The sequence below is a fragment of the Heterocephalus glaber genome, unplaced genomic scaffold (genome assembly GCF_053883595.1).
Source record: "Heterocephalus glaber isolate CG9 unplaced genomic scaffold, H.glaber_assembly_v1.0 deba00001561, whole genome shotgun sequence".
In the NCBI taxonomy this organism is placed as follows: Eukaryota; Metazoa; Chordata; class Mammalia; order Rodentia; family Bathyergidae; genus Heterocephalus; species Heterocephalus glaber.
In genome coordinates, this window is record NW_028258349.1 from 4,141,969 (window position 1) to 4,168,021 (window position 26,053).

The 26,053-nt window shown below is 37.3% G+C and overlaps 1 protein-coding gene and 1 pseudogene across 13 annotated transcripts in view; one reads left to right on the forward strand and one right to left on the reverse strand.

The window, feature by feature from the left end:
- The window catches only part of LOC101704620 (olfactory receptor 10J3-like), a 475,677-nt gene that overhangs the window by 348,775 nt on the left and 100,849 nt on the right, over positions 1-26,053 (forward strand). The window lies entirely within an intron of this gene.
- Positions 17,853-18,898, reverse strand: LOC101703894 (olfactory receptor 10J1-like; annotated as a pseudogene).

A 26,053-nucleotide genomic window follows, 5' to 3' on the forward strand; every position in this document is an offset into this window, starting at 1 on the left:
AAAGTTGGTAAATACAATACGAAGCATTAAATCCCAAGTCTCCTTAGCACAAGGCAGCCACTCTCTAACCACGTTTGGGCTGATGCAGCCCATCTGAAGCTTACACCTTCCTTTCTAAATTTTAGTTTTTCTAAGACAGATCCCATCTTGTTTCATATTACTAGGAGCAGTTTGTCAGTTCAAAGACAAAGGCTAACTCACATTTTCATTTCTTATCTCTCTCCTTCCCCATCAGGGATCCTTTTTTTTTAAAAAAAAATAATTTTATTGGTACATTTTAGGTATACAATATAATGACATTCATCATTGGGAATTTGCACCTTTACATAATCTTTCTTGGTTCTTATTTTTTCCCCATTCCCCTGCCCTCCCTTCAACCCCTCCACCCCTCCCTATCTACAAAGATTTTGTTTCCATTTTTTCACTTTCTCATTAATTCCATTCCCTTCTATCCTTTCCCCTGCCCCTCCCACTTCCCCTTCCCCTTTGCCCCTTTTCTTCCTATTTCACATTATCTGTTATACCTTTTAGTTCTTATTTACACTTTCAGTTTCTCTAGAGAAACTATTCGGTGTTTACACATGTGTGTCCTATTTATTTCACTTAAGAGTATGGCTCAATGTGCATCCATTTAGCTATAAATGTCTCTAGTTTCTCATTCTTTATGGCTGAGTAATACTCCATTTTATTAAAAAAAAACCCCACATTTTCTTTAAGGGATCCTTAATAATAATGTCCTTTGAGAACAGGTTTTTTGATTTAAGGCCAAAAAGAGGTCATAATTCATTTGTGGAACTGCGCTAATTAACACCGTAAGTCTTGACACATGAACTCATTCTGTTGGTTCATGTTATGAACTCTTCCCTGTGCTTCCAGTTCTGTGAAATTTATCTCTAGTTTTCTCCATTTTCTGGCATAATGGTTTCATAACCCCCCCCCAAAATAGTATCATACTAACCATAAATACATTAAAACTAGACCATAGTAGAAAAATAACAATGAAAATAAGTTCTGTTTATTTGCAAGGTACAGCTGTAAGTGCTTTATTTTCAGTTAGTGCAGTATAATTCTCATTAACTACAGAAGAGATGAGTCTCAAAAAATTAAGGAATTTTCTACAAACCTCACACCACTCCAGTTCCCATCAATCTGACCTCAATGTTCATCCTCAATATACTTTCTCACTGTCCTGGAGTCTCTGAAGGTTATCATAAGGTATAGGCTTTTGGAATTCAAGGGGCTTGGAGATCTAAAAGGCTAATCCTGTAGCCTCACTTAACAGCTTTATAGATGCATTGCAGATGTCCCAACTAAATAGGACCAGTCTGACCCCAAGCAAGAATTGCTTGTTCATACATTGGATATTCAGGGGCAACAAGAAGGTAATGTTAGTAATTTGGCTCACCAGAGTGTCTGAAACACCTTATTCCTAATGACCACCTAAGTATAGGCAATTGGCTTTCTAGGCTGAGCAGTCTCTGGGAGCAGCACCACATGAGCTGACTTACTTCTGGTACTTTATTTACATGATCAGTATATTAACATCAACTTTGGTAGCAGATAAAAGTATTTAAGAAATGAGCCTCAAAATGAGTAAACTTTAAAGGGAAAAGACTATCAGGAGCATGGATAATTATCTTGCTTATGAGCTTTTGGCTTAGTTCATTAGGCTGGGTTAATTATAAATGACAGAAATTTATTCTTACAATTCAAGACATCCAAGATCAATGTGCTGGCAGATAAGGTGTCTAGTGAAAGCTTATTCCTCATAGATGGTGCTGTCTGTGTCCTCACATGGCAGAAGGAATCCAAAGAGGTCACTCAAGCCTCTTTCCAAGGCACTAATCTCATTCATGAGAAGTTCTCATACTCTAATCACCTCCCAAAGGGCCTGCTTCTTGATATTATTGTATTGAATGTTAGGTTCCAATATCTGAATTTCAGGCAACAGCAACTTTAGACCATGACGACTTTAAACTGCGTGTTTTGGATTCACCAGCATTAGTATAATGGTAGTGATCCTTTCAGTGGAAGCAGACAATATTGTAAAGAGTAAAGCAAAGTTGCTGAGCTCAAAAGTAAAACTACATACTTCAAAACATTTTCTAGGACTAACCTGGAACAGATATCTCTTCCCCATGGAAAGCTTCCAGATGCTTTTGCCTGATTGTTACAGATAGATCTGTGCTGTGGCACTGCCAATTAAGTTGAAGCTCAATCTACAAATGTGTGCTCTGCATTTCACAGACTTTATGGCTTTCCTGAGGGTGGTGTGATGCCTATCTCTACTGAACGTGAACTAAAACTGCAGAATTGAGCAAAACTTGGTTTGTTCCTTTTGTCCTATGGCCAGACCATCTTTTATTGTTAGAAAGAATCATAATATAACGGAAAACGTTGCATTCTGTAGTAAGAAAAACCAAATGTTCCATCATATACTCACTTATTAAAACTATTTATCAGGAGATTATTGTGTTAGTAACCTGAAAATCTTGTTAGGGTTAGAACGTTATGCTCTTGTGGAACACAAATTCTACAGTGGAAGTTAGATGAATAAATTAATAAATAAACCATAAGGACAATAATATGCAATGATACGGTTTATGACAAGGAGTCACTTAGATTGGGAGGTCAGGGAAGGCCTCTTTTTTGAGGTGGCTATTGAGAAGAAAATGTCCTATAAGAAACAAGATCATAATCTAGGGCAATTTTTTTCTGCAAAAGACCATCTGGTGCATATTTTAAGTTTTGCAGCTGATTTAGTCTCTGTCTTAACTATTCAGCTCTGCCATTGTAGTGTGAAAGCAGCCATAGACAGTATGTAAAGAGACTGGAGTGTCTGTATACTGATAAAACCTTATTCACAGAAATAGGCAGAGGTTAATTATAGGTGGGTTAATCGTATCTGATGTGCAGGTCATGACTTGGTATCGCCTGATGTAGGGGAAAGAGTTTTCCCGCTGGAGGGAGTAACAAGATGAAAAGCCAGAGCTGGGTTTAGGCTTTGTATTGTTGAAAGTGAGGGAAGATAAGATGGCTGGAAGGTAGTGAGTAAGAGAGTGACAGGGTGTGAGGCTGGAGACAGAGTACAGCCGAATCCGTAGGGCTTCATAGGCCTGGGAAAATATTAGCATTTTGTTCTAAGTGCCATGGGAAGCCACCAGAATGATCCAAGCAGAGGACAGTGATGGCATTTGATTCATATTTTAGAAAGGCTCTATTTGCAGAGTAGTGGCTACTTTGACAGCAAGAGTTAGAGCTAGGAGGTCTCTTAGGAAACTGTTCCTTTAATCCAAGGAAGATAGGACAGTGAAGATGGGGAAATGTGGAGGGTAGCATTTCACTTATCTCTGCATGGCACTTTAACTGAATACAGAGTTTGAACTTCATTTCTTTCATAGGCTAAGTACAGATAAAATTCTATTTTATTCAGTTGGATAAAATAAGACTATAGGTGCATCACATGGTAAACTATCAATGATATTGTCTTTTTTCCATTTTTATTTTACAGCTCAGATACTTTATCCTTTCTTCTCTCCTCTATTTTATTTTCTATGGATGTTTCTCTCTTTCCATAGATATTTACTAGTTTACTAGGTGGTTCAAAGGACCACAGTAACAGGACTTGTTACTTAACCATGAGACACAGAGATTTCTTGTTTTTAAGCATTTATTGACCTACATAGTTGGTTGCCCTAAGAAGCGGAACCTCATATTTTCCCTTATATTTTAGTAAGACAAACTGCCATTTTAAAATCCTAGTTATTAATGTAACTCCTGGTGGGGAAAATAACCCCTGGGGAAGATCTGTTTAGATTAGGGAAGAATCACTGAAAGGATCCATGTTGGTGAAAATACATGGAAATTTTTATTCTGTGTGTGTGTGCAAGTCTTTTATTGCCTGGCATAAATGTGCCAACACATAGTCCGTACAAATATGCAACATGAGATCTCTGAAGAGGACAAGGTTATGAAAATATTCAAAATTATTGGTGTAGTCTCAAATGAGATCATTAGGTAAGACAGGATTCAAGATCCCTTCTCTCCCCTGAGCTGAAGGGAAGGAAGATTACCATGGCTGGAGTAGGGAGGATACAATTTGAGACAGACATGTTCTTGCTCTTGCACTATCTTCTTCAAGCCTTTGCATTTGTAGTCTTAAAACAATTTTCAAATTAATAGCTAACATCATCTCAGTTTTCCCCACTGAATTATTTATCCTTCCAGGGGAAATATGTTTTAGCTAACTTGTAATTATCCATATTTATGAGGCAGTATAGTATTCTGGAAAATATATTCATTTCAAATCAACCACAGACTAGGTAGCTGCCTGATGTTGGACAGGTTCCTTTAAAATTTGTACAACTCAGTTACCTCAATTGCAAAGCAAGATGCTCACCGTCTATAATTCTCACATTTCATGCCAAGTGATTTCACAAGAGTCAAACCAAACATCTGTACCAAAACTCTGGAGGGCAAGAGGAATAAGGGAAGAAATGGCAGAACACTGGTAAGGCCAAGGAACAGAAGCAGAAGTTTTTTGTAGAGAAAATACTATATAGCTGTTTTGAAACACTGTTGTGCTCAGATTACAATTTTTTTTAAAAGAATTGTTTTAGTTAAAAAATTTTTATGAACCATTGGTCAACAAATTTTAAATCCATCACAATAACTGTATGCTTTGGATTCTATGTTCCCCAAGCCTCAGTATGCACATTTTGTTAGAAGCAAATCCTAGATGAAAAATCAGAAAAGCTTTAGAATAATACCTTAGAGCAACAGGCTCATTGATCCAAACATTTGACTATAATAAAGATACATGTTCTTCTCTCATCACTACCTATAAATAACCAAAATCCATTCAACTTAATGGTAGAAAATGATTAAAAGTAATTAGGAGGATTTTTTAAAAGAGAATAGTTATCAGAAGAGAAGTTTGGGGTTAATACACTGAAGGGCAGATATTAGCTCTGGGTCTATCTTGATTAAATTCAGCTTAACATAGTTACAACTGCACTTACCCCTTTCATATTTGTATGAATCACCTCATGCTTCTTGTACTCAGAATGACAAAAATGATCTTTCTTTCCACCTTCTTCCTCATGCTGTAGTTTGAATCTGGGCCAAAGTTTTGATTTATTTTTTATATCAACATTTACAGTAGTCATTCCTTCCCCATCCACAAGGGATATGCTCCAAGATTTTCAGTGGATAACCTGAAATCTTGTACTATCAAACTCTCTCTATATAGTATCTTTCTTCCTATAAATACACACTTAAATTTGATGCATCTTTCTTCATATCTGTGCCCTTATCACTCCCTATGGCTGTAGGTTTTGCAGTTTGAGGTTCAACAACAAAATTAGCATTTTTTTCATCTTTACAATTTCACAGATAGAAGATTTATTCTTACTATAGATCTTTGCAACCTCAGCTTATGATTTTTTTCTTAGATACATGACAACTTTCATCTTTTCACTTAAAAGAAACAGTTTATAGCTCCTTTTGGCATATCTGAATTGCCAGGATCATTCTTCTTGCACTTTGGGACCATTATTGAATAAAATAAGGGTCATTTGAACATAAGTACTGTAATACTAGGACAGTTGACCTGCTAACAGAGACAGACACTAAGTGACAAGTGGCTGGGTGGAGTATACAGCATGGATGCACAGAACAAAGAGACGACTCCGTCCTAGGCAGGAAAGAGTGGATGGTGCAAGATTTCATCAAGTTACTCAGAATGGTGTCCAATTTAAAACTTAACAATTGTTTTCGTCTGGAATTTTCCACTAATGTTTTCAGACTGTGATTGACCCTGGATAGCTAAAACAGAGGAAAGGGGAACCATTGGACTTTCCATCTCCATTCTCATCTCTTTGGTTCAGCCTCCAATCATCATTATTGGAGACATTTTTGAAACATAGGAACACATTCTGAATGTAACATGAAGTCTGAGCTTGAGGCGAAGTTATGTTTTTTTAGGATTCAGATTTGTTAAGGTCAGAGGCCCCCAGAAACCATTTGCATAAAACATTTTGGAGGTGAAAGGACTTCTGTGAAGAGTTTGTAGAGAACAGGACTTTAAAAAGACAGTTGAAGAAAGATATCTTGTGTTCTGGTTCCAATTGTGATATCTGGAAGAGGAACTGCAGGACAAGCTAGTTTCACAAGGGGCTCTATCAGGTATGAGCACATCTGCCTCTGACCCTACAAAATGAACAACAGTTAAGCTTAGGTCAGGTTCTACACTCTTGAGAAAACTACAAAGACATAGAAGTCTGGTTTGGGTATATTTGTTCCTAGGATTTCTAGGAAAAAAATGAACCCAAAGAAGACAAACTAAAGCAATACAAAGATATCCAGATAGGGGAGATCCTAGAAGAGACATGTCATATTTTTAATGACAATAGTCGATTTTACATAAATATGTAAAATTGAGTTTTGATGAAGGTGTACAGACAATCTAGTTGAGAAGGGATAATTTTTCAACAAGGATATTGGAACAAATGGATATTCATATATAAAAATGAACCTTGACCTAAACCTCACATTTTATTAAAAAAAATATAAAACCAAAAGCTATGAAACTGTTCACACAAAGTCTTCTTGAACTGGAGTTTTACAAAGAGTTTCAGGCTTGATAACAAAAATACAGGTATAAAATGGAAAATTGATGAATTGAAGTTCATCAAATTAGAAAATTTTTGCTTTGTGAAAAAACAAAAATAATGAAAAGGCAAACAATAGACTGAAATAAAACATTTTCAAATACTATTTCTGACAACAAACTTGTATAGAAAATATATAAATAACTTTCCAAATTCAAAAGTAGAGATACAAACAATCCAGTTAAGATGACAAAGTATTTGAGCAGATATTTCACCAGAGAGATATAAAAATGACATAGGAAAAAATGTTCAAAATCAGCATTTACAGAAATATTAAGAAAAACTTTTATAATACAAATATATATCTACCTGAATGGCTAAAATGAAAAAATACTGACTGACAATACCAACTGTTAACATGAATGCAGAGCAACTGGACTTCTCATGCTTTGATGGCAAAATGATGCGGTTACTCTGGAGAACAGAGTAGTTTCTTTGGAAATTAAACCTGCACTTGCTATAAGGCCTAGAAATCCCATTCCTGTCTACTTACCCAAATGCAATGAAAACTGCTATTCTTGGAAAACTTGACATACTAATGCTTGTTCCAGTTGTGCTCATAGTTTCTGACAGTTGTAGGTATCCCAGTCTTCTTCAGTAGATTAACAGACACTCAACTTCCTGGATACATTATGACACCAGCATTAGGCTGAGTATAAGAAGACAATTTCAAAAGACAACATACTTTATGATTCTATTTACATCATATTCTTGAAAAGACAGCATAGTAATAAAGAACAGATCAGTGGTTACCTAGATGAGTGGTAAGGAGAAGTTGTGACTGCAAAGAGATGGAATAAGAGGCCAGGAAAAAAGTGAGAGTGTGTATAAAAGTACAACTTGAGTAATTTTTGGGATGATAGATATGTTTTGTATTTTGTATCAGTGTCAACAACCTAGTTATATCATACTACAGTTTGCTGGAGGTAGCCATTGGCAGAAACTAGGTAAAGTGTACATAGGATCTGTCTATATTACTTATAGCTGCATATAAAGCTGATTCAACAAAAAGCTTAACTGGGAAACAGGATTTGAGCTTGTAATTTTTTCTATGTATAAAATGCCTTTTTTTTTTTTTTGGTACCGGGGATCGAACTCGGGACCTTGTGCTGGCGAGGCAGGCACCGGAACCACTGAGCTAAATCCCTGGCCCCTAAAATGCCTTTTATACACACATACAGATATTATTTCAGTATAGCATTTTGTGAAAAAATTAATAAAGTATGTTCTGCAACAAATGCAGAATCTTCAATTAGGTCAACAATTACTCCTAAGCTAGGAGACTTTATTAACAATATCAAAGGTCAATTTATTCAAATTTTGAAAAGAAATGAAAGTACTTTCCTTCATTTTCCACAAGTTATATGATATGAAAGACTGTCCAATTAATATGTAAGGGAAGTCTCAGAAGACTTTTAATAAAACAGTATTGCATTCTAAAACATCAAACGTGGTATAGATATTTTTAAGTCTATTATATCTGTCAAATTAATATTCCACTTAATATTAGAAAATTAGTTTCTATCATGATGGACAGTACTTGCACAATATTAGGTAAAAAATTTGGAGTATATTGGTTTTTTAAAGCAAACGTTGGATATTTTGATTATTTATTTTGTTATTTCAAACATATTAAAAATACTGGTGCTCAGTTATCTGAAGCAGAATTATAAAAACTGTCATGAATATATTGTTGAAATCATTCACTAATGGATACAAATGCTGTGAATCACCACCACTTGATGAAATTACTGAACATTTAAAAGGCAGTGGATTTAGTGAGCTTGATCTTGTATTTTTGACAATGCTTGATTGAGTAATGAAAGAGTTTTTAAAAATTTAGTTACAGTGATATGTGTGCAACTATGTTCATAGCAGCACAATTCGTGATAGCTAAAACTTGGAAACAACCCAAATACCCATCAACTGGAGACTGGATAAAGAAAATGTGTTTTTTTTTTTTTATAAAATGGAGTATTACTCAGCCATAAAAAAAAGAAACTAGAGACATTTATAACTAAATGGATGTACATTGAGCCCATACTCTTCAGTAAAATAAATAGGATACATGTGTAAATACCGAATAGTTTCTCTAGTGCGAGAAACTGAAAGTGTAAATAAGGACTAAAAGGTATAATGTGAGATAGGAAGAAAAGGGGCAAAGGGGAAGGGAAAGTGGGAGGGGTAGGGGAAATGAAAGAAGGGAATGGAATTAATATAAGAAAAAGAAAAAATGGAAACAAAGTCTTTGTAGATAGGGAGACATGGAGGGGTTGAAGGGAGGGCAGAGGAATGGGGAAAAAATAAGAACCAAGCTGAACTATGTAAAGGTGCAAATTTCCAATGATGAATGCCATTATATTGTATACCTTAAATGTACCAATATAATTAATTTTAAAAATTAGATGCAGTTGAAGAATTTTTGCTTGCCAAGTATTCCATATTGAATAATTAAGCATACAAATACTGTGCAATTTGTATTGATATCTTAACAATATGGAGCCTTTCAACCTAAGAACAGAGAATACCTTCCAAAGATGTCAAATTATCCATATTTGCAGATGACATGAATCTTTATACGGAAGTCCCAAAAAACTCTACTAGAACTCTTTTAGATCTGTTCAACAAATTCAGCAAGACGGTAGCATATAAAATCTATAGGCAGGAGGGGTAGGGGAAAGGAAAGAAGGGAAAGGGAAAAATATGAGAAAAGGAAAAAAATGGAAACAATGTCTTTGTAAATAAGGAAGGGTGGAGCTGGTGAAGAGAGGGCAGGGGAATGGGGAAAAAATAAGAACCAAGATACATCATGTAAAGGTATAAGTTCCCAATGATAAATGTAAAAGTATTGTATACCTAAAATGTACCAATAAAAGAATTTAAGGAAAAAAATCTATAGACAAACTCAATAGTATTCCTGTATGCCAATAATGCATCCAACAAGAAAGAAATTGGAAAATAATTCCATTCACAATAGCTTCAAAAAATGTTAAATATCTAGGAATCAACCTAATCAAGGAAATGAAGGGCCTCTATATTGAAAACTATAGAACTCTGAAGAAAGAAATTGAAGACATTAGAAAACAGAAAGACATCCATTGTTCTTGGGTTAGCAGAATTTATATTGTTAAAATGGGGATATTACTAAAAGTGATCTATAGTTTCAAGCCAATCCCTATTAAAATACCAGCAGCATTCCTTACAGAACTAGAAAAAGCAACACTGAATTTCAACTGGGATCAGAAAAAAAAAAAACCTCCATAGAATAGCTGAAGGAACTCTGAGCAAAAACAGCAATGTTAGAGGCATCACTGTACTGGACTTCAAGCTGTACTACAAAGCCATAACAAAACCACATGGTATTGTCATGCAAACAGAAACGTAGACCAATGCAACAGAAGAGAAGACATGGAGACAAATCCAAGAACCTACAGACAACTAATTCATTTTTCTTCTTTATGTAAGCTTAATATGTTCTTCTTTTTCTTGTTTTCTAAGACAAGTGATAGATTATTGATGCTAGATATTTATTTTCTAATGCATGCATTTAAGACACAAATTTTGATAAGTTGTATTTCATTTTCATTCAGTTCAAAATAAATTTTTAAAATTTCTTCTTTGACCTATGGGTTATTTGTAAATTTTCAAATATTTTAGAATTTTCCAGTGATTCTCCTGTTATTGGTTTAATTCCATTATGGTCTGAGAAAACACAATGTGTAATTTCTATTCTCTTAAATTTTTTAATGTGTGGCTTGTGGCTTAGAATGTTTATCTTGGTGAATGTCCCATATGAAGTTGAGAAAAATGTTTAATCCACTGTTGTTGGATGGATTAGTCTAAAATGTCACTTAGATAAAGTGATTGATAATTCTGTTCACTTCCTCTACATTCTTATTGACATTCTGCATGTTTAATCTACCAATTACTGAAAGGACATTAAAATGTTAAACTCTAATAGATTTGTCTCTGTACCTTTTTACTTCTACCAGTTTGGGCATCATATATTTTGGTGCCCTTTTGTTATGTATATGTACATTTATGATATATTTTGTCTCCTTAGAGAATTGATATCATTATGTAATGTCTCTCTTTATCCTTTATAATCTTCTTGGTTCAGAATTCAGCTTGCTGCAACTGTTTTCGAATTAGTGTTAGGATGGCACATCTTTCTACTTTTAGCTATCAGAATGGCTTTATATACAGACAGAAAATATAACCATTTTATGGATGATTCCTGGGTTTATTTTTAATCTAATCTGTCAATCTGTCTTTTAACTGCTGTACTTAGGCCAGTCACATTTAGAGTAAATTGATATATCTTGATTAATAACAACCATATGTAAAACTTTTTTATTCATTGCATTTGGCTTTCTTCATTTTGTGTTTCGTTATTTTTAATTTAGTATTTTATATACTTCAATTTTTTCACTTAATATACCAATTTTGCCTTTAAAATATTTATAGTTATCCTAGAGTTTATAATATAAATGTTAAATTAATCTAAGTCCACTTTCAAAATATGCTATCCTGCTTCATATGTAGCACATGTCTCTTTTAAATTTTATTCATACCTGTTTGCAGTACAGAATGTTTACATTCCTTGGGGGGTGGTACATGGACATAATACATCTTAATTCATTTTTACATTCCCTTCCCCTCCCCTCTTCCTACTTATAATAGAATCTTTTGTTCTGCTCCTTTCAACACTGATGGCATTCATTTCCCTAACCCAGTATAACACGATGATCTTTTAAATTAATTGATAATGAATGAGAAAAATAAAAATATTTTTGATGTCCATTTATTTCTTTTCTACTCTGTTCTTTTCTTTATGTTGATCTAAGTTTCTGACTTACATCATTTACCTTCTTCATGAATAAGCTCTCTTAACATTTTTTAAGGGCATGTCTATTGGCAGTGAGTTCCTTCAAGGTTGGAATATTGTTTTGTATGAGGAAGTATTCCCTTTTTACTACTGAAGAATAATTTTGCCTTATGTAGAGTTCCAAGTGGGTATATTTTTCTTTGAACACTTTAAGTGTTATACTCCCCCTTCTTCTTGCTTGCACAGTGTCTGAGAAGAGATCTATATTAATTCTTATCCTTGTTCCTCTACAGGGAAGGTAATATTTTTACTTCAGTTTCTTTAAAAATGTTCTCCTTCATATTGTTTCTCTGCACTCGGAATATGTACCTAAGTATGGTTTTTACTTGTTTGTTTTTATCTGTTAGTGGAGATATTTATCCCTGGAAAGCTATATGTATTATTTTGGGTAATACAGAGTAACATATATAGGCCTTTAATCTGAGGATTTATGTTAATCTGGCCAGAATCTGGAGAAGAATTCTAGTTCTCCTAGTGGCCTTCTTATTTTCTCTCCTCTTGACTTTGGGTTTTCCTAAGTGCAACTCGTCCTCAGATTGTCTCTATGTTGCTGTCTTCTTGGCTGAAATCTGCTTCTCTTATTCAGGAGTCCTGCGGGTATGGTAGTAAGGAATGGAGGCAGGGTGTTATATTATCTTCTCATTAATTCTCAGGCTTTTAATTGACCTGTGTCTTAGGGCTATGACCCTCACTTGTTTATCTGCAGTAACATAGTTATTTTCTCTAGCTCATCTATTCTCTTCCCTGCCTGAAAAACTTCCCATTTATTTGAAGCCCTGACCCTTGTAGACTCTCTGCTGCCTCCCTATGCCTTATGTGATATGGGTTGGATGGAAGTGTCTGAATGGAGAATTCCCTTCCTTTGAGATAATTTTCTGGAAAATTTATGTTCTGTGAAATATAGGCCTTTTCTGTGGAGAAGAATCTGGCTATTTTTCACAATAATTAAATTTCCCTCCCAATTTCAAGAGCCATGAGGAAGAGATCCTTCCTGAATCTTAATTAACATAAAAATCTGAGGTTCCTGGTTGCAAGTGTGGCAGCTCCTACTACGTGTAAGACTAAAGTTTGTTCAGTCTCTATCTCTAACAGTTCAGCAATATTGTCAGTTCAGTATTCCCATTTGTGGCTCCAGTGTCAAAAGATCTCAGTTGTGTCTCTCTGGATACACCTGTCATTCTGGATATCCAAATGACTGTTTGACCTACAACCTTAGTTCTCTGGTGGATCCAAGAAAAGTGACAGCTTTTAGTTTGTCAAGTTTTTTCTTGTAAGGATAATACAAGTTCTAGTTGTTTTTCTTCTGATTCACTCTTCAGAAAATCTGTACAGAGAACACTACATTCATTCATTTCTACTTGATTAGAAGTAAAAAAAAATACCTAAAATTGCACAGTAACAGAAAGCCTCATGTTTAAATGGTTCTATGATGTAGATATAGTAAATCAAGAAGTTAGAAACAAAGAAAGCCTGGCGCAATAAATCAGAAAAATATTTCAGTGTTATCCTGTTCTGCCCTCTATCCTGTATCATATTTTACTTTTATCCTAAAATTCTCTCCTCTGCCCACCTCCAACTCTAGTTCTTAGTGTTAAACTTAAATCATTCAACTCCTCGAACTCCTTTGAATTGAGCTAAGCATATTCAAGAGGTAGAGACACAAAGATGGAAAACCTTGACTTTTAAATTCCCAAAGGCATAAGATAGAAAAACTTGCACGTATGCTTGGACAGTATGTTCTCTGGTATCCTAAACTGGACAAGTCTCCTTGAGTTTGTTAAGGTCAAGGGAAGAACTTCACAGAGTGAAATTAGCAATGAAACACTGACAAGTCATGTCTAGGTAATGTGGGGAGCCTTTTTATTTTAAATGAATTTTACTTGTACATTTTAGGTATACCATCTGACATTCATCATTGGAAATTTGCACCTTTACGTAGTCTCTCTTAGTTCTTATTTTTCCCCCATTCCCCTGCTCTCCCTTCAACCCCTCCATCCTTCCCTATTGACAAAGACTTTGTTTCCATTTTTTCACTTTCTCATATTTATTCCATTCCCTTCCTTTCTTTCCCCTACCCCTCCCAGTTCAGAGTTTGGAACCAAGGGGATAGACATCTTTTTCATTTCTTTTTAACAAAGTTTATTGACAACTGTCTTCTGGAAGCTCTCTGATCATCCACAAGTAATTTAGCCAATTCTCCCACATAAAACACTAGTGTAGACAGTTCTCCATAAAACATCAAAGACAACCAAAAGGATTTTAGAATAGAAGAGGCTACAGAAGAAGAAAAAAACCTACAGCGAAGTCAGAAATGAGTGGAAGAGGGAGCCTTAGATTTAGGCAAACCGCAGCAATGTGGAACCAGCTCTCCCTAAAGAACTCCCCTCTCTCTAATCCACAATAGTTGAACAATGCAGTTTGACTCACTACATGATTTACTGTAATTTCCAAGGAAAACAAAAACTATAGTTGGGTCACTTGCTCAGGACTCAGATATGTTGGACCTAACACTCAATTGCTACAAAATAAATGAAATGGACTTCTCTCAAGCAAAGAAGAAATGTGCAAGAGGGTAGATTTGAGGTAACTAACTGGATTTCAGTAGGAATCTCGATAATTCCCAGGTGTCTGACTTTGGCTGCTTATCAGGCTACCCATCTTCTCTGAGCCTCGGGATCCTAACAGATACAATACACATGATACTTTCTCTGCCAACATCCCAGACCGGTGGTGAGTGTCAAATGAAAGTGTTTTATAGACTACCTGATGATACAGTTTGGACTAAAGGCCCACAGGCCATCGGAGGCCAGAGTGAGCTTGTTCCTGGAGGTATATGTGAGGGAAATATTCAGTCTGGAATTGGGGAGCCAAAGACAAAAATATGAGAGGGCTTTGAGTTGGTAAAAAGCAGACAAGAAGAAAGCCTAAATACTGGTGAGAGCACAGACCACCCTGCAGCTACCCTGAGAATCCAAATAGCCTCTGGGGTGACATTCAGAAACTACAGAATCCACCTTCTAGTCATTGGCAAGAAACTCAAGTCATCACTAAGGAAAAGCTAATATTCTTTCTCTCTTTATTTTCTTAATCCTACTAAGCAGATTTTCCTATTTGCTTTGCCAAATCTCCTTTTCTTAATACTGGGAATTGACCTCAGGATCTTTTCTCATTGAGCTACATCTCCAGCCCACTTGTGTTTTTGTTTTTTTGTTTTTTTTTAAATTTTGAGACAAGGTCTCACTAAGTTGCTAAGTTGCCCAGGCTCAAACTTGGAATCCTTCTCCTCCAGCCTCTCAGAGTGCTAAAAATCTTCATTTCTTAAAGAAGAGTTCTCTTTTGTGACCCTGGGACCTCACAGTAGACTTTGGTTAGGAGCTGATTTTTACCAGTCATACACTGAGGTGCAACATGAAAAATAGGAAGACTTGAAGGCAATAGACTAGATTCAAGCCCCTCCTTCTCTTTTCTGACTCCCATTCTCCAGATCCTGTAGGTAAATCATTAACTACCATCTCAGTTCAGTTCTATTCAGATTATTTATCCTGTGTTCCCCTGATCCTTCTGCAAATGCACAAGCTTCCCTTTGCATTCACAGATATCTCGGAAATATAAGTCTGAATGGTGGAGGGAGTGAGGAGGTGTTCAGTGGGGATATTGAAAAGGCAATTAATGCACATTGGGCTCATTCACTCCGGGCAGTCAGTGAATGAGGGGCTCATTTTCTCTACAGTCTCCTGTGACCTCCGCAGAAATAAGAGTTCACAGCTTGAATTGTGGGAGGTTTTCTTCAAGAGGGGAGTTATGGATCATCACAGAAATTTAAAATCTCTCTACCACAAAGTCTCACCCTTTAATGCTAATAGGTTTTGGTATGTGATTGAGGATAGGTGGACTCGGTGACTGGCCAAGAACTTGAATTTGCTCCTTCATTTATCATTTTATAACATTAATCAGACCTAAATCTTTCTTTTTTCTGTGCTCCCATTACTGATTTCAAGCTCTAGTTTAGCACTCATCCATCTACTAAAAATTAGCATAATCTGTATATAGTCATTTCTCTCTTTTCCTGTCCAGAAGCCAGACAATAGACACAATTCACCACTCTATCTGAGCCCGCAGCACTGGACCCAACGCAACTCACATTCACTTAAGTGAAGATCAAGTTTGCTTCTGGAACCCTAATGACTTTTTTCTGTGATTTGTTTTAATACAAAGAAGGTGACAACTCATGCTCTGAAAATCTGAGCTGGTTCTGCAGGAGCAAGACTTTGCAGCTTGACCAACGTTGGAGATGTTCTTCCTGTCAAATCTCCATAGGCTACAGTGAGCGTCCCAGGCAGTCTTTTCATAGAGGACCCACATTCCTCTCTCCCGAAAAGGGTTCAAAATGAGATTCTGTTTTATCTGTGAAGTCTGAGGCCCTGAAGCATTTGAATTTTTCTTCGCTCGATTCTCTAGTCCATCGCTATCTCCATTGTGAGTTGTTCTTAGGTGATGATACGCTGAGTAAGCAAAAAATGCCAGCTGACCAGTGCAAGTTCAAGTTCTGCCTTTACCCTCTTTCCTGTCTTACTATGGTATAATAAAGAGCAAAATCCTGGCCCCTTTTAGGGTTCTTTGAGGAACTTGCGAGATAATAGTTGGGAGGATGACTTGGGCAAGGAGCCATGATATGGAGAGATGTTTACATTCATAGAGTGGAACCAGGTAGATTCGAGACCAAAATAATCCCTACAAAGGGCAAGATGCCTCTCTGGTCATTTGAGCCAGTCTATTCTGTGGGAGGATGGCACTGTCCAGCAAATGAGGAAAAGTTAAGTGATCAGTTCCTTGATGGGGTGAGAAGAGATGTTGAAAACACTTAATTTTATGATAAATGTTCTAGAAATCCAGAGATATAATGTTCCGAATGACTCCTGTCAGGAGCACTGTAGCTCTTGCCCTAGGAGACAGCTCCACATACAGAGCAAGACAGCCTTATTGTCCAGGTAACAGGCATTTATTTCCCTGAACTCCAGCATGAAAAGACCCTTCTTAGTTTGATGAGATTTTGCTCTATACAGATTAGGAAAAAATATCCCAAGGCTTACATCTGTCTTTAAATATTAAGCATGCTTTGTCAGTTTCTCTATCACATTACATTATGGTGAGTTCTGGATAACCCTGTCTCCTCCACAAGACTGGTAACTCCTTTATTGAGGAGGTAGTGGAGGGTTTGTTTCAAGGTTTTCCTTCACATCTGACTCATAAATACCTTTTTGGTCATATCATCTTTCATTTCCCTTTCCCATTTCCTGGAGTCAACACATGGAATGATTTTTCATTCTGTGAACAATTCTCTTGCTTTCATAACTATATTGTTTCTTTTCTTTAGAATTATTTTCCCCCAACATGTCCATCTGACAATCTCTGATTAGTGTTTTAAAACAAACCCTGATTAGAGATAACCTCTCTCTGCAACAACTTCCCTGACAACTCCAATAATCTCTTTTTTCTCATATTGCTCATCTCTCTCTTTCTCCTCCTTCCTTGTCTTTCTCCCTCCCTCTCTCCTTTACTTCCTCTCAGGTCCCCTTTCATCTTTTATATGTACCACTTACAATGAAGTATTTAAACCATACTTGTAAATTTATGTCTTTGCCACTAGACTTTTAGCTTCCTGGAGCCAGGTAATAGGGCTTTCTCATCTTTATTTCCTCAGGATGTAGCACACAGCCCATTATATACACCCCTTCCCATTATATACCTTCTGAACCAATGACAGCTGAACTGATCTGGGTGGATCTTGGAATATGGTTTCAGAATATTGTCATTATGACTGACGAGATTCAAAGATTTCTAAACTGTCCATGGCCACCATCTTTAACAAGCAGTGTTATTGGACCCAGGAGAGAAAAATCTAGTCCTCACCACCTCTGTCTGCTCTGTGACTTATTGTTTGGTATGCTATATATAAATGGATTTCAACATAGATTCCAGCTTGAGAAACCCCTTCGCTTTTAAGTAGGAAGGACTTGTAAGAAAAAACTTAAAGTGTGCCTTGGATTTTCTTTTATTGGTTTCATTAGGTGGAGATTCACAAGGAAAACAAAAGATCAGTAAAAAATCCTTGGCCCACACTGCTTTGTGACCATTTCTTCAGGTAGATCTTATCTTTCTTTGTCTAGTTATCCACCAAAACATGGCCAGTGCTTCATCCAGGGGCTTATTTAAAGCTTTTAAACTCCCACTTACATGATGCTGCCGTTCTTCCTTTTGCTTCCTCCTTAAGGGAGAAGTCTCTAAGAGTCAAGGGAATGAGACTTTTTTCTTCATGTTCCTGCACAAAGTCCATGTTAAGAGCCTCAGCAGAATCTTTCTAAGTTGTCAGGAAAGTTTTCTGTCAGTAGCCCTGCACAGAGCATTCTTGACCTCCTTGTTCCTCAAGGTGTACACCACAGGGTTCAGGACAGGGGTGATGACAGTATAGGTCACAGAGATCAGCTGGTCCTCATCTCTGGAGTTCTTGGACTTGGGCTTGAGGTAGGTGATGGAGGCACAGCCATAGTGGACACTGACCACAGTGAAGTGGGAAGTACAGGTGGCAAAAGCCTTTTTCCTGCCCTCAGCAGAAGCAATCCTGAGGATGGTGGAGATGGTCAGAACATAAGAGATGAAAACCAGACCATAGGTACAACAAGTACCAGCACACTGATGATGAGAGTCAGGATCTCACTGACAGTAGCATCAATGCAGGAGAGCTTCATCACAGGCCGGATATCAAAGAAGAAGTGGGCCACCTCAGTGGCACAAAAGGGCAACCTGAACATGGCTGACACTTGTGTCATTGCTGCAATTAGGCCAATGCTGCAAGGGCCCAATACCAACTGGATGCACCCCTTCTTGTTCATAATAATTGTATATCGCAGGGGCTTGCAGATGGGCACATAGTGGTCATACCCCATCACTGTGAGCAGGAAGCAGTTAGTGATCCCAAAGGTTACAAAAAAGAACATTTGTGTGGCACAGCCTCCCAGTGATATGGACTGGCTCATCCCCTCAAGGCTGGAGAGCATTCCTGGGAGAATGACCAATGTGTATGTAGTCTCTGAAGTGACAGCATGCTCAGGAAGAAGTTCATGGGGGTGTGAAGATAACAATCAGTTCGGATGGTGGTTACAATGATTCCATTGCCCACTAGAGTTAAGATATATAGTTTAAGGAACACCACAAAAAGGGTCACCTGGTGCTTATGGAGACTGGAAAAATCTTGGAAAATAAACTCAATAATGAGTGTAGTGTAGTTCTCCCCCTTCACTGAGTGGTGACTAAATTGGAGATGTAGAAGAATGAAAGTCATGTAGTCTCTGAACTCATCCCCATTTCTGAAATTGATTGAATTAAGTTCCCAACTATAAATGTGGGATATATTTCATAGTGGATTTCAGTTCATCCTTGGGTTCACTTAACTTTGCTTAAAATATTTTTTTGCTCTATGGCCATCTACTTCAATTTCCTATGCATCCCAGAATTGTATGGTGTCCCATTTTCTCATTGTATAGCTGAATATCCCTGCTCCCCTCATACTTTCTTCTCACATATATTAATGATTCTTGTCCTTTGTTCCTCTCACATACTCTATCATCAAAGATCAATGCAAGTTTTCAGTCCTCCATAAAGTCATATTATACTCTGATGTTCTCATGTTTATTTGGACTATTTTATACCCCTATCATTGCTGCCACTTCTCACATAAATACTCAGAGACTTTATAACACCTCTTTTATCTTTTCATATCTCACTAGCTCAGGATTATACATGAATTAGATGGTTGGAAACAATTTGTTTAGAGATGGACTGCAGAGTTCTTTTCTTTAAAGAATACTAACCATCCCCATTGCACATATTTTAGGGAGTAGAGGCAAAGCCAATGCAGCAGGCTTCATCTTGTTTTCAGGAAGGAAAAGGAAAATCTTAACCAACCACCAACCTCTCCCTGCTGCTGTCTGAATGATGGAAGTCTGCTGACAGTTCACAGCACTGATTCACGTATGTTATAAACTATGCTACATCTTTACCTTCCCTAAACCAGGAGGCACATTTACAGCCAATATAACTTTGAGAGTAGGCACAAACCTACTTTGAAGAGGTAAACAGTTGTATCAGGAGAGATGCGCAAATTCAAGTGTCATTTGTTCAAGGTAAAAGCAGACTATGAATATGAAAAACAGAGTTATACTAAGGATATATCATTTTGTTGAGGGATGGGGATTGATCCAATTTATGTAATACTTTACATTTTTGTCTCTTTAAACAGCAAGCTCCTGTAGAGTATTTAAATTATATTCTGATTTGCTCATTCATATTCAGAAAGTGACATTACATAAAGTAAATCACATCATTGATGAAGGTTAGGAAGTGTGGAGACTGTCTTCAAGTTTATCCAAATCTATTTAACAGAGGTTGATGACCAGCTGTTAATCACTTATACAAAGAATACTAAAAGAGAGTTAAGGCTGCAGTAGAGAATGTTTCCAAATAGAGAAAATCATTTGACACTAAAATACATGGCTAAAGACATTTATCTTCTGTGAGCTCTCTGAGCAAAAACTAGGCAGTTGTCCAGCCATGGGGTGGTGTGGCACCACTACAGTGAAATCAGAAATGCCTTGCTGAGGTTTTGACATCTCTAATGATGGGCATGGGTGCTCCTAGAAATTAATAATGTTAAATGTCTTGCAAAACATGTGATAGTTTTTCCCAAGGAAGAATTAAACTGTTCCTGATACCAACAGGGTTCCTATTGAGACACACTAGGTTAGGGTATCATCTGAGGGGGTGGAAGTCTGTCTTGAGGTACAATGGCATGGTTAGCATCCTTCATCTTTGAAAGCCTATAATTCTTTAAAGAAAATTGAAGTTATGCATGTGTATGAAGGCCTCTCCAGCTGTGATCAAAGCTGTCCTACTACAATAAATTAAAGTCAGTTCATGGATGACAAGCTCTATGTCACCCTCTTTTGCTAAAGAGCACTTACATGATTCTGCCCAGTTCCATGGCAGAGAGCTACTGGAGAAGGCCAGGGAGGGAATATGGAAGTGTTGGCTCACAGTCTGTCTGTCACAGTCTGCAGGCACAGGGAAGAGCAAGGTTACCATGAGGGCTGTAACAGGGCGGAGATCCAGCAGGCAGGGAAGAAACACTCTCACAGGAATTGTGGGAGTCAGACATTCTTCACAACACCTCTGTGTGGAAAAGTCTTCAAAGCCAGAGAAGATGCTCTCCACAGATGAGATAACTGGGCTTCTGGGGGGTTACTCCCTGAAGACATCCTGAGAGCCATCCTGTGGGGAGAATGGAGGCAGCAGGTCCCTTGAGGGGTCATTATACATGGGACTCATTTACCTACTCTTCAGGTTAGTGTTTAGGGAGCCTAGGATACATTTTTTGCTTCAAGTAGAAACAGCAGTAGAAGCTGGTTTATTTGAATTTTACTTGTCTATACTGTGTTCTGGTTTTGTTTTCTTCAGATGTACCTTGGAAATCCATAGTGACAAATCTTTGTAGCTCAAGCCCATGGCCATACTGTCTTGCATTTCAGGAAGTTTAGGCCTTTCTCCTTATAGGGAGAAACCCTACCCAGTATAAGGATCTGGTGTTCTTTTTGGAGTCAAAATGGTCAGATACAGCCATGGTTTTACAGACGACAGTTCTTGCTGCATGTGTTTGTCTTGTGGCATTTGGGACTAAATGTGCACAGTCTTTAGATTTGGAGAGCCTTTCTCGGGGGAGAAGAAACAGTGATAAGTCTTTGAATACTGTTCTTTTTATCCAGAATCCTTCCTTTCTCTTTTTGGCAAACTTCCCAGCTCCAAATTTACTTCCCACTGAAGACTCTTCATGAATTAGTTTATTGCTTCCTTAGCACTTTCTTAGTCTTATCTGTGGTAGTTATCTGTGTCCAATAATTCCTCAAGCACTTACCATAGAACCAGATTCTGTGCAAGTTGCTGAAAATAAAAAAATGAATGAGATGCTCTCACTTGCTTCGGCAGCACGTGTACTAAAGTGAATGAGATGCTGCCCCAACCTTAAAAGAACTCACATTTAGTTGTAGGTGATGAACAGTCACAGTGAGTGGAAATGAATACCACATGTACATTAGCCAGGGAGGGGACCACTCTTGTTTACACTCAGGTTCATTATATATAAGCCTAATTGTTCATGTAGGTAAAGTGAGACCAGTGTGAAAAAGGTTTTAAAGTACAGTGAATCCTCAAGTTACGACCGGCCTGACATACGAACAATTTGAGTTAATTAGGTTAAGGGAAGATTCATCTGCTTCTTGTTAGCTATAGCATGCACCCAGGTAAACATTCAGATCTCAGCTGTACTGACGTACAGCCAACTTGAGTTACAACCAACTCTCAGAAACTGATCAAGTTCGTAAGTCAAGGGTCCTCTGTATTTTGGATTTTTAAAGAAGTATAAACTTAAGACATTTCTAGGTAAATGGATACACCTTGAGATCATACTCTTAAGTGAAATAAATTGGACACACATGTTTAAATATCACATTGTTTCTCTTGTGTGAAAAACTGAAAGAGTAAATAAAGACCAAAATGTAGAACAGATATTGTGAAATAGGAAGAAAATGTTCAAATGGGACATCTCCTGTGCAAATGGGAAGGGGAACAAGGGAGGGGAGAGGGGAAAGGAAAGAAGGGAAAAGAGAAAAAAGATAGAAGGAAAAAATGGAAACAAAGCTTTTGTAAATAAGGAAGGAAGAGGGTTTGAAGGGATAGGAGGGGATTGGGGAAAAAAGAAGAATCAAGATATATCATGTGCAGGTATGAATTCCCTATGATGAATGTTATCATTATATATATCTAAAATGTATCAATAAATTAATTTTTAAAATAAAGTATTTGGATTTTATAAATATAGAAATAAAGTATAAGGATCTTTCAAGTGATTCTCACTAATCCTTCCTGTTTGACTTCAAAGTTCTTTAGCAACTGGCCTCTTAAGGAAAAAAAAATTTCTTTACCACTAGCTACCCTGTATTCTCTTCCTGTCTATGAGGTGATTTTGCTTCCCCGATGGAAAAACACATCCCCAGGACTGAGACTGCGTAGACCGATCTCATAACCGTAGGAAGATGGACCTGAGAGTGGTGAGAAGAGGCATGGAAACCAGTTTGGCTGCTGATGGAACAGAGATAATTGGGATTGATCTAGAAGGGTGGCGGTAGTGCCCAAGAGAAGGGACAGATGTGAGAGACTTTTGAAACAAATCAATAGGGCTCGAACCTGAATCAATGTGTGGACAAAAGAAGAAAGAACCAATCATTTCATAAACTACTCTCATCAGGTTCATTCATGCAATTGCCCTGATTACCCACAAATATTCTTTTGTAAGGGCTAACTATTGTAACAGATGAATTAAACAAAATTATTTTTATATTAATGGTCTATCATTAGATAGGAGGGATGGTTATGGGTTCTTTAACACAAAAAGAGTGGAGTTGGGAAAAAGAGCCCAGTGCTTTATGATATCATTCCTTTGGGACAATTAAAAAGATTTCAGAAAAGAGGAATTGGGTTAATGTTATAAAAATGTAGTGCCTGGTGAAAAGGAGAGAGATTTAACTTCAGTCACAATTAATATTGATTGGATACTTTCACAGATTTCTATCTCAATGCTCCAAATGATCCTGTAAAATCTGTAGTATTTCAGGGGCCGAGGATTTAGCTCAGTAGTTCTGGTGCCTGCCTTGCAAGTGCAAGGTCCCAAGTTCAATCCCCAGTACCAAAAAAAAAAAAAAAAAAAAAATCTGTAGTATTTCAAATGGCAGATGGCACTCTGGTGTTAACGTTGGCTAAATTACAAATTGTTGCTAGAAAAAAATGAACATAGATAGGGTGAATATAGAAACAAAACTCACAAAACAGCCAAATAAATCTTTTATAAACTAAGATAGTTCTGCATGCTGCTTTAGTTGGGGCTACATATCAGTTGTTCTTATAGTTTATTCATGGCATACAATTTAGTTTAGGATCTCAGATATTGACTTCCTAATGATACATTGGAATTGTTAACAGGAGACTTTCAGGTCCCTGAATAAGTTTCACAATAGATTAATCTGAAGTTCCTGGAGTTAATGTATACTCTCATGTTGTCTTCCTGTCACATAGAGCTGAGGTGTCCAACTTTTCTGCATATGAAAGCTCCTTTTTAATTTCAAAATATTTCATGGATCTCCCACTTGAAAACAGTTGGATAAAACTAGCTGTGCTGTTTATACCTATTAATAGAGACATAAATTCTGAAAAAAAGGACTAGGAATTTAGTGATTGGTATTTGCAAATAAATTAACTTTACCTTAAAGATAGATACAAATGTCCCTGTAAGAATTTAGTCAGCCTGAATATGAGGACTGATGCACATAAGAATCTTAGAACTCCTTGCAGTGACTTTGAGGCAACTAACAGAGAAAAGGGAATGATACTATGGGAAATATTTGGTAAGCCAGGAAGTGAGAAGAATATAGGAGAAGGAAATCTTGAGGACAAATACAGACATTGGCTATGAGTGTATCTGGGAAGTGATTCTTGGAGGACCCCAGGAGAATAATTCCTTTTAAGACCTTCTGGGAAGAGGGAACTTACTCACTCACTCTACCTTGTTGTTCAAACTGTGTCTTCCATTAAGTCTTTGCCAAGAGTAACTTAATGTTGGCCTCAGAATAACCTAGAGCAATGTGTGAAAGAGATGGTTACAGAGAAGGTACTAAGAGCTACTGCTGTTTCCCATGTGCCTGGAAATGTTATTCCATAATGTTACTGATTCCTCACAGAAGCCCTGACAGCCCCATGGTGCAGGTAGGAAACAAAGGGCAGGGAGGTCAAGCATTCTTTGCTAGGGCAGATGTGCATATGAGTGGACCTACAGTTGGGATGGATGTCTCTCTGGGACCTAAACTTGTGATCTGTAGACAATATCACAGTGATCGAATATCTCCTACTCAAGGTCATTTGTTCTTGGAGGAAAGTCATGGTGAACCAAGCTGTGGGAAAGAGAATAGGTTATACAAGTTAGTGATCTAAACCCTATTATTATCCAGAGTCCTTTGGCCCATTTTAGACTTACTTTTTTCTTTTCCTGTTTTTGATTTGTCTGAGTGGAGAAAAGATGCACCAAAATATTCAAGGAATGGAATTGTACTACAATACATAATTCATAGATGTTCACACTGATTTCCAATATCCAAGAGCATCCCTTATTGGATTTGACGGATGCATAAACCCCCAATTTGGGGTGCCTTTCCTTCTAGTAGTATGGAGTAGTGTCATTTTGTTATTGTAAATGAGAATCCCAAGTAAAATAATCATGATGAGCTTATAATGCAACCACACACTCTGGGGCTAAATTACTTGTATTTAAGCTCTGATTCTGCCACACTCAAGATGCACAGCCTTGGGAAACTTACTTAACCTTTTCAGGCCTCAGTTTCTCACTTGTAAAATAGGAATAATAAAATACATACCTCTTGGATATCTTCTGAGGGTTAAATGAATAAAGTGCTTAAAATAATGCCTACTCTCTAGGATACTTTCAGTAAAGGTATAAAAAGGGGTGTCATAAAGGAGAGCAAATAGCCTGAAAGTATTAAATAATAAAACTAAAAAGGATAAGGGGTTGCCTGCTGAGGTTAATTGTATTTTAATTGCCCACAGTCATCTTCCTTTTTTCTTTCATTTAATAATTAATTGCAGAGCATCTTCTCTTCCCCCAGACACTGTTCTAGGTGTAACAGATGCAAAAGGAATACTCAGAGCAAATCCTGCATGGTTGCCCTGCATGTGTAGATATCAGCTGGCCTCAATAGGGTTTTATAGGAGGAGAGTTTGAACAAGGACTTGGATGCAAGGGATTGTGCAGGAAGTTTGGTCCGAGAAAAGGGAGTAAGAGAAGCAGGTTGGGACAGGAAGAGCTCAGTAAGCATGTTCTCTCAGGTGGAGTCTAACTTGACTAATGGCTCTAGGATTGTACACTAGTGTTGGGCCCATCTTGTGGCAGGGTGGGTGGACTTATGTGCTTTCTGGGTCATTCAGGCATTTGCTATGGGCTGTCCCTTACGGAGGTAGTGTATCAGCTTATCTCCCTCTTAGCCAATGAACATTTTTCTTAGAAGAGGGCAGGTATAAGCAATTAATATGTCATCATTTATGTAAGGTTTAGAATGAGTCGGTGCCCCAGTCCGGCAAATGGGACCCGAGCAGAACATCAACAGAGCCATTATATTACCCAGTGTATCTGGAAAGAGGGAATGGGATGGGAAGAATGATAGGAGCTTTTCCTTTACAATTTTCAAATATGAAAGAAGGCAATCTACGATTTTTACTTGTTACTCAGAGTTTAAACTTTTCAATGAACTTGTAAACATGCTAACAGAGCTTCTCTTGGACATCTCTTTAAGACTCTTAGGGGCAGTAAAAGGCATGGAGTACA